This window comes from Barbus barbus (assembly GCF_936440315.1).
Source record: "Barbus barbus genome assembly, chromosome: 28".
NCBI lineage: Eukaryota > Metazoa > Chordata > Actinopteri > Cypriniformes > Cyprinidae > Barbus > Barbus barbus.
In genome coordinates, this window is record NC_136756.1 from 16,720,716 (window position 1) to 16,730,527 (window position 9,812).

Sequence of the window (9,812 nt, forward strand, 5' to 3'; positions counted from 1 at the left end):
TAACAATGAAATATTTTGTAACAATGCATAACTGTTTACTGTCATTTTTTTATCAATTTAATGCATTCTTTTGGTATAGAACACCTTTCTTTAAAAAAAAGAAAGTACCTTTTTACTTCTTGTTATGCACAATACCAGCTGTTTGGTTTAAAATTATACACACACACGGGGAGAAAAAGATACCTTGACATCAAGAGATATATTGTAAGAAGTCTATATTGGCCAGTCTGTATGTGAGGGTGTGTTTGGCCATTGCAAGCATCTCCTCCTGCAGTCATCTGCCAGTCTGCGCACACAAAGATCTCAGACAGGTTGGGAACATGAGGAAATGAAATGGTGCTGACTGTTGAGTGATGCCCTCTGGCCTGGTTCCTGTAACGGGTGATGTGAGCACTGGTGAGAGTGTGTCTGGAGGATGATGTGAATATATGATGCCTGCAGTGGGAGCCGCAGCACTCAGAGCTCTGTGAAACATGTGTCTGAGCCTCACGGGCAAGCTGTAAAATCCCTCTGCAGCACTCGGCCTCTGCCTGAAGCTCAAACCAACTACTCGCACAATGACCCTGTTTACTAGGCATGAGCAAAATTACTTTTCGAAACTAAATATTTGGGTAAGCAGTCTGACCTGGAAGTCCTGCATAGGGCTGTTATGATATGAGATTTTCAGTAAATGATTATTGTGGTCAAAAGAATTTACGATATTGACATTATTGCCATTTCTATAGACATTTTGGAAAAATAATATAATGGCAGCAGCAAAATTCATATGTAACTGTTTGTTTTAGGTTTTTTCTTTAAGCAATGAATCACACTCAAAATATGATAGAGAGAGAGTTATTATAGGTGACTAACAAAAGTGTACAAGCAGAACTTACAGCTAATTTTTTCTGTATCACTTTCGCCTGTCATCTCCTCTGAAATGATTTTGTGTGGCATTGGTAGCTACACACTGCATCACTAAACACAGCCTTCATTTTTCCATTTTATAACCGGTGTTAACTAGCAATAATGTGCAATTCCACCACCTACTGTGTTAAAATGTGCTAACCAGATCTACAAAAGAATAAATAACTATATTAGCATCTGCACCGACAGACAATAACATTCTGTTTATTATAAATAAATGCTGCAGTTTTGTCATAACTACTGCTTTAAATGCTCCAGTTCTGTGTGGTGGATTCTGATTGTCAATATTTATATCGGTCTTCAGCTGGAAAACATTGTTGCTAAATTGATTCCAGGGTTATTGTTCTTCTGTGTCATTATCATTCTTGTGGTGCGGATTATCTTATATTATTGGATAGCAAGTGTACCTGGTAATAACACGCGCCTCGGATACATTGTGATCACAAATTGATGTTAAAGATGCACTAGAGGTTTTTGCAGGGTAAAAATTTAAGTATTGAGCATCTAAAAAACAAATAAATTAATAACAATGCTCAGAATTGTTCTTTAATGTGCAACCTACTAGATGCGAACAGGGTCAGACTCAAAATTAAGCGTGATGTAACAACTGACCTGAACTGCACTGTCATTTTCAGCAGGAATCTCACTCATCTATATGCATCTGAGGACATTTCACTCATTATGAACAGGTAAAGAAGATAAATCTCTCTCGCCAGGAAATCTGACTGGAACTTCAATATACTCAAACCCACTGGAGCACATTAAAAATATTTAATGGGCTATAAGTATTGATTTAATAAGGTGAAGCTCTGCCATCAGTTCACAGCTAATCTCACAATTAATGACCTGTAGAGATCATCAGGGGGTCCACTGGGTCTTTTAAGACTGAGACACCTTTAAGACTGCACCTCACACAAACACAGTGGAGCACACACTTCTCCTTTTGCCAATGGATCACAACAGTTTAATATATGAAACACAGACCATTTAAAATGCAGGCAAAACTGAATTTAACCAGGAGGACTTTGGAAAGCATCTGCTGATTTTCAATGATCTTGTGAGGAGGTCAACCTCTACCAAAAACTCATTGACTCCTCATTTCTTATCTTTGTCTTACTCCTCTTACTTTTTGATTGAACCACCAAAACACTTTCAGATAAGGAGCATCTCTTGCTGTGTTTTTCTAGTAGGTGATGGTCTGAATCAGCAAACACAGCAACTGTTGACATGGCAAAACAGCGTCATAGTTTTAGAAGTAAAACATCGCCATCTTTGGTTATATAAACATTGCAGCAAGTGGCAAAATTTTGGCAAGATCCATGGGAGAATATCTAGAAAAAAAAAGAAGAGGATCCTTCAGTTTGTATTGAGTGTGTAATTATTCTTTCCCTTCATAACCTAAAATATGAATCATATTTCATTGTTATTGGCAATATATAATATATTTCATTTTCATTGGCACGGACAGTTAAATCTTCTGTAATAATTTACTCACTTTCATGTGGTTACAAACCTGTAGATGAGGAACAAAGATGATGATATTTTGAAGAATGTCAATGTTTTGGTCCATAAAATGAAAGTCAGTTCTGTTTTAGATTCTGTTGACTTCTGTTGTATGGGCAAAAATATAAAATCACTTTAAAATATCTTCTTTTGTGTTCCAACATGGAGGTTAGTAAAAAGATTTTATTTTTTGCCTCAACTATCCCTTTATTAAGCAAAATCATTAGTAATAGCTCACAGTGACTTACAGAAGGTGTAAGCACACAGCTAGTCAAACACAAATAGCTCATCCCCTGTTGTTTTCACTGCTGGGTCTAATTAAAGATGCTTATCTCAGAGCACACATTGACTAGTTTATTAATGCTGATCTAGGATCATTATCAATTCTTTAATCCAACTTTGACTCGAAGCTAAAAACAGATGACAGCTGTCCTCAGGTTAATGTATGAAGGCTGTTGGGTGTCTGGATTGTGTGGAATTTGCACTCATGCTGGGCAGGTTAAGAATGTTTCAGCTTAACCAGAGACCTTAACTTGGGGGGGGGGGGGGGGGGGGGGGGGTGACTGTTGCGTATGTATTTAACATTTAACAGATCAATTATTTCTCTAAATTATTTTTTTTTGTTATAATACTTTCTCATATCAGAGTAAGCCATCCATACTTAATAATAGTAACTTTACGTAGGGCTGTGCAATTAAATCGAATTCGATTATCATGCGCATCTCGTCAGTAAAGCCGGTTCAGTGATTGGCAGTAAATCGCCATCACCTGCTTTCAAATGGAGCGGGAAGCTTACTACACAGAGCTGTAGTTCACCGACAAGATAGGCAATATCGTGTTCATAATCGCAGACGAATCCCCTTCGATTATGAACACAAAATTGCCTAGCTTGTCAGTGAATTACGGTTCTGTGTAGTAATTCTCGCTCCATTTAACTACTAATCAAGAAACCGGTTTTACTGCCTAGATGCGCATGATAATCAAATTAGATTAATTGCACAGCCCTAACTTTACGATACTGTGAGTTACAAAGTTGTTTATCGATGGTGTACACATTTGTTGAACAGCCTGTACTGTTTTAACTTATTTATAAATATGGCATTAAACACTAGAACCGCTGGGGGTCGCTGTATACCTAACACCGCCAGCGGGTAAATTTTACCCGTGCATATTACAAGTTTTTATATGGCTAAAGAACATATTATTTCACTGTATTATATGCCACTGTCTTCACAAAGAAGTGTCTAGAATGAAATGATTGTGTAGTCATCAACTATATTTTTGTCCTGTTTTATGTTCGAGGCTTTTTTTATGCAGGCCACTAATCACTTTTCATATCGGTCAATATAAACAAGCCTGCACTGATGGTGAGAATTAGAAGGAAGTAAATACATATTTGGGTGGTGTAATATTATACTACAATGTCATTAATTAATATATTAAAATATGATAATATAATCATATTAGACATTACAATATATTAACCTATGTTATTTAAATTACAAAAATAGCCAATAGACAATGATGAGCAATTCACCACACTGCATGATGGGGTGACAAATTCAAGCACAGCTTCACCTAATTAATAATTAATTTGTTTAGTTATATCATTGGATTAAGAGAACAACACCAATAAACTTCGGGTAATATCAAAAAATGGTTTTGTTCATTACAACATAGATTGGATTTTTTTTTTTTCTTCAGGAAACGGGCAGACTAAAAAGCCCCACAGAAATGCACAATGAACGATAGAAATGGCAAAGCAAAAATCTAAATTTTGGAAAATTTTTAATCTAAAAATCTTTAAACATTAGGCTACATAAATATGATATTATGAGAAACATTAGGCAACAAATCTTGATCGCTGTCAGATGAGCTGTCAGTTGCTGAGCTGTCCCAGGATGCTTCCTCTCCCCGCCATCAGACTCTCCATCGCTCATGGTATTTAGTGCTTCTTATACCCTTTCAGCAACCATAAATAGCCTTCTTTTACTCATTTTGTCTTTATTTATGAAAGTGATAACCGCTAATTCAGTGAGTGAATGTATTACCTAGCAATGTGCAATGTTAAAACATAAACGGCGAGAAATGACAGTGAAAATACAGGCATTATATAGTGGGTAAATTTGACCCGCGTGGCGCTTATAGGTATAAATGCCCCGTTTTTTGATCTGGTTTTATCTAAACAATTTTTAACAAAAGGGGATTGTAAATGACACAATTTTAGTAAAAGTCAATGACTGGGAGACTTGACTGTTTCATTGAAAATCTGTTATGTACATTTGAAAAACAGCCACGAGTAAAATTTCCCCCGTGGCGGTTCTAGTGTTAATAGTGGAATTCCTGGTGAAAAACTACATTACCCATGATTCTGCAAAGAAATTTCCACTAGTCAGAGAATCGCAACAAGCAAAGCATGCCAAAGAATTGCTCCTATGATTGAATTGCCACAACTATCAATAATTACTCCACAACAGCCACAACAATCACTAATTACCCTGCACCCGTCACTGTTTAACACTTTTTTTAAATCAACGCTTTTTTTTTTCTCATCACCTGTGTGAGATGTGATGTGACTCAATATTTGTGTGGAAAGCCAGATGAGGTATTTTACAAACCGCTTGCTGAAGCGCAATCGCGATGACACTTGCTGCAGATTGTCAGATTGCTACAGCAACACTTTTATTACAGGATTCATTGACCCTGAGGGTGATAGCCAATCAACAGCAAACGCCAGACACAAGCACACAACTGCCTCATGCTTCTGTGGGGCAGCAGCGGATCCTTAGATCAGATTCTCCACACAACAGAACAGAGAAGAGCCCAGAAGATTAAACTCTAATTTAAAGGCCTCGCTGATGTTTGGCTTCCTTATCACACTGAGAGAGGAAACACTTCCAGTGTATCACACACATCAAGGTGGGAAATCAGAAACAAATACAACACAACTTTAAATAAAATTCTTCTGCTTAAGTTTAATAGATTAGATTAATATCAGACAGTTGTAAATAACGACTGTGCATTTCTAAGCGGTGAGTGGGTCTCTGATTTCAGCTTCCAAAGAAAGAAAGAAGAAAAGCCACAGCCTTGCAAAACAGAATGGACAGCTTTTTCCACACTAAAAGGACAGAAAAAGCAGAAGGGTCTGACCTAGTTGAATGTTTGTTCTTGTTCCTAGTGAGAGGGGGGAGTTGGAGAGGAGAAAAAGAGGGTGTCCTAATTAAAGACCGTCTTCTCTTCCTCTCCTCTTTTTTTCCCCTCTTTCTCACACGCTCAGGTCGCCATCATAGAGTAAATGAACTGTATCCCAGAGGGCTAAGACTGACCTGAAACAGCTTTCCATGGACAATCAATCAAAATCAGTGGCATTCCACACCAAGAACTGATCTTTAAGCAGTCAGAAAGTGAGTGAAAAGTAGCAGCTACTAGTTTGGACATGTCTGCTTCTCTCCATTTTTACAGTGAGTGGTCACAATTCTGAATACTCCTATTTCCATCATAAAGAATCTGCTTTCCTTTTCCAGCAGAATGACACATGGGAATCCATCTGTATTAATGCTGACCTTTGGGAGATCAAGGGTTTTTAACCTGATTCAGGTCAAGGACCACTTGGTGGTTAAAGAGACAGAGAGGAATCCAAAGAGGGGCGGAATGAGAAAGAACCATGAGCTGGGATTTGATCTCAGGTCAATCAAAGTACAACTGCGCTCCTACTTTTGCATTATATATCTTGTATAATGCATTATATACCTTTCAAAACTTTGGAGTTGGTAAAATAAATGTTTTTGATTACTTAAGTTCATTAAAGCTTCATTTATTTGATCAAAAGTACTGAAGAGCATTAATATTTTGACATCACAATATAAACTAACATTTAAAAAAAATATATATATATATTCCTCATGGCAAAGCTGAATTTTCAGCAGCAATTATTCAATTATTTTCAGTTTCACATGATCCTTCAAAAATCATTGTAATATGCTGATTTGGTGCTCAAGTAACATTTATTATCATCATATAATAAAATGGCTATGCTGCTTAATATTATTTGTTGAAACAATAAAACATTTTTATATGATTCTTTGATAAATAGAAAATTTAAAAGAACAGCATTTATTAACAGGATTTTTTTAATAATACAATTTTTATTTTTTTAATACTAAATGTCAGTTGTCAATTTTAATCAATTTAATGTGTCCTTGTTAAATAAAAGTATTTCTTCCTTCATTCTTTCTTTTCTCTCTCTATGTGTGTGTGTGTGTATGTATATGTATAGGCCCCAAACTTTTTTTTGACATTACCTGTGGATCATGGGAACAAGACAAACCTCACACTTCTAGCTTACAAATACCTGGTGGTACAAAATAGATCAGAAGCTCATTAACAATAATCAATGTTCTTTCTGGTGGATCCAAACGTTCCTCTACTTCACAAATGTTTGACATCACAGGAGCAGAAAACAGCCCAGAGGACACAACAGCACAGACGCCCCACCGAGACATCTACTTGATTTTAGCAAGCAGGAAGCCACCCTTAAAAACATTCTGCTTATGTAAGATAAATGTAAACAAACAAACCTCCCGTCTGTTTAATGCTCGTAAACACATTTAACAATTCATTTTAAGATCAAACGTCAGCTCTGTTTTGATTATTTTGTAATTATTCAGCATGTGCGGTGTTTGCATCATAAATGTTATTTGTGGCTCAGTGCCCACTAAAGCACTAAAGGCTGTTTCCGAATCAAACCGGTGTGCCTCACTTTGATGCTTGGACAGTGAGCTGAATAATGACCCAGATATCGACCTGCACCTCTCATACACAGAGAGCAGTGTGGCTGCGGGCCCGCACCTGTTGGCAATGCGGAGGTGGCACAGCAGATGCAGCCTCCCTAGTATGACTGGCATACTTCGCCATTCTTATCAAGAGAGACTAGTGCTCTTCAGACCCTCTACTCCTTTTCTGCCTGATGTTTATCATCCTCACACTCATCAGATTAAAAAATGGTAGATAAGCAGTAAGTCATGCTCTTTCAGCAAATATTCCAGTTCTCAGTATAGGCACAAAAAAATGATGTCTAGGTAGACAGCTCAATACGTTTTGTGCCACAGCCGTTGAGACCTGGAGATGTAAACGTTGACCTAATGTGGTGGTGGTCTTTTTCAGAGGCTAGCTCGGAAATTCCTGCTGAAATGTGGCCTCTTCCTTCCCAAACACAGTGATAAACAGTCACTGCTTTAAACACAAACACCTGAATCATTCCTGTCTAACAAGTTTTTAAATGAACCATATGATCATTTTGCTTTCAGTAGCCTACAAAACAGACCACGGCCAGCTGTTTTGTCCAAAACACATTTGGGTCAATGACAAACAAGGAAATCCTGGATTACAGAAAGTCTTTTATATTGGTTTCATACATTTGTCAAACACATTGTTTTTTTTTTTTTTAAACTTAATATATTTCAAGTGGTGTAACAAGCATGAAGTACTAAAATATTTCAAATTAAACTTTATTACTTAGTTATATTAAGCTTTCAAACAAAGTAAATACAATTCATATTTTATCAATAACCATTTAATTTAAAATTAAATTTTAATACGTAAAAATAAAATGTTTATATTTAAATTCATTTTTCTACATATTTATCTTACAACAGAAACAATAATTCTAACTTCTTAGTCCAACATTTCTTCTCCTTGAGAAATTCCTAATCCGTTTTGTTTGTTTATCTTTTGTTTTGTCTTTTCGCGTAAATGCCATAGGCTACAACCAAATCCAAATAAAGGACTATGGTGTCATGTCACATTGACATGGTGGCGTTCATGAGGCAGCGACCTGGGGCCTGTTTCATAAAACAAGTTCACCAAATAAGCCAGGTTTATTTCAGTTAGTCATAAATCAGACTAACTGTAATAAGCCTGGCTTTTATATATATATATATATAAAAATACAAACTTTTTTTTTGGAAGATTTAAATCTTAATCTCATGTAAGTGTACATTTTAATCATATTACTTAAGTTATGTGCAAAATTTTTGCAATTAATAAAAGTGCCCATTTAACATTTAATTTCAAAATGAATGACCATCACGTCAATAACCCAAAATATATATTTTTAAAAGCTTGGAATGAATGCGCCTCAGCAGCGCACAAATGTGAAACATGAACCCACACTACAGAGCTGAAAGTTGTTTTATTTCTAGGCGCGGTCTTTCATCTTCAAGTTTCATTCATGAACACTCATCTATGTGCCTTTATGAGCGTGTTATATTGCAATGTTTGCATTTCTGACCTGAACTACGACCTCGTGGACCTAAACACAACGATGTGAGGTGTTCAACAGGGGTGTTGCCGCACACTCCCATGCCAAATCCATCTGAATCTAGTGCTGTGGTCAAAAACAAACACTGCGCAACCGAGCTGCGCGTGGAAACAGGTGGTGACCGCCGAGAAACACGCCGCAACTTCGGCGACGCTTTTGCGTCCTAATAGATCACAGTCAGGTCTCTCGGTGTGTGTGTTTTCCAGTCTTTTAAAGAGCCACGTCAAGTTGTTGCTCTTCATTAAAGACGCTTTTCTCAAGCCAACACCTACTTATTTTCTCCCTGCAGAAGTGTAAAGCCGTGAAAGGGCTCTTGCTTTATCCACGACTTAACCAGAACTAATAACAACCCCCAATGCTTTCAAAATAAACTCTTACCTTCTTATCAAGCTGAAGTTTCGGCGCTGAAGGTTTCGTTTATTTGCTTGGCGCAGTCTGTGCTCAAGTGTTTGGCTGGCTGTGCCTGTGGAGGAGCGGAGCGCTGCCGTTAGATCCTCCCACAGGCTGCTGGAGTTCTCGCGATTGGCTCGAAGGGAGGAGCTGCCGGTTACTGCCGCGCCTCCAGCCGTTAAAGAATGACATCATTGGCACGAGCGGCGGCGGGGGGTTGAGGTGTAGAGGCAGGGCGAGCGGAACCAGTTGATTGAATTCCAAATGCATCATATGCAGTTCTGTATGCTTTCTGAGTGAATCAGTCTTTTGAGTCGGATCTTTGTGATAAAGCGATCCAAAACCGGTCTGACTGAATCATTCACTGAAAAATGACTCACCGACTCATTGAACCGAGCTCATTTCGGCAGGTGCGATTCGCATAGGCTGAAAACGTGAAGCTTATGTATGACCGAGTGGAACAGGTTTTACCTTTTACCCATAGCATTTTATTCATTTTTCAGCCGAATAATATGAACTTCAGTATTGTTTATTGTAAATAGCCAACAAGTTATTTTTAAGTCCAAAATTACTGTTTGTATGATTAATCTTGGCTATAAATTGCAAAAACAAACTGAACTGGATGCATTAGATTAAATAAAAAACAAACACTGCTATATCATTAAAATTATTTATAAATCGAAAGCCGTAATAA

The 9,812-nt window shown here is 37.3% G+C and overlaps 1 protein-coding gene across 1 annotated transcript in view; it reads right to left on the bottom strand.

Moving 5' to 3' along the window:
* LOC306848482 (rho-related GTP-binding protein RhoA-D-like) overlaps nt 1–9,252 on the bottom strand; it is an 18,440-nt gene extending 9,188 nt beyond the window's left edge. Inside the window, exon 1 of the mRNA XM_079383058.1 lies at nt 9,107–9,252. The gene's annotated coding sequence lies outside the window, so the exon portion shown is untranslated. The remainder of the gene's footprint in view (nt 1–9,106) is intronic.
* Between the last annotated feature and the right edge of the window lie 560 nt (nt 9,253–9,812).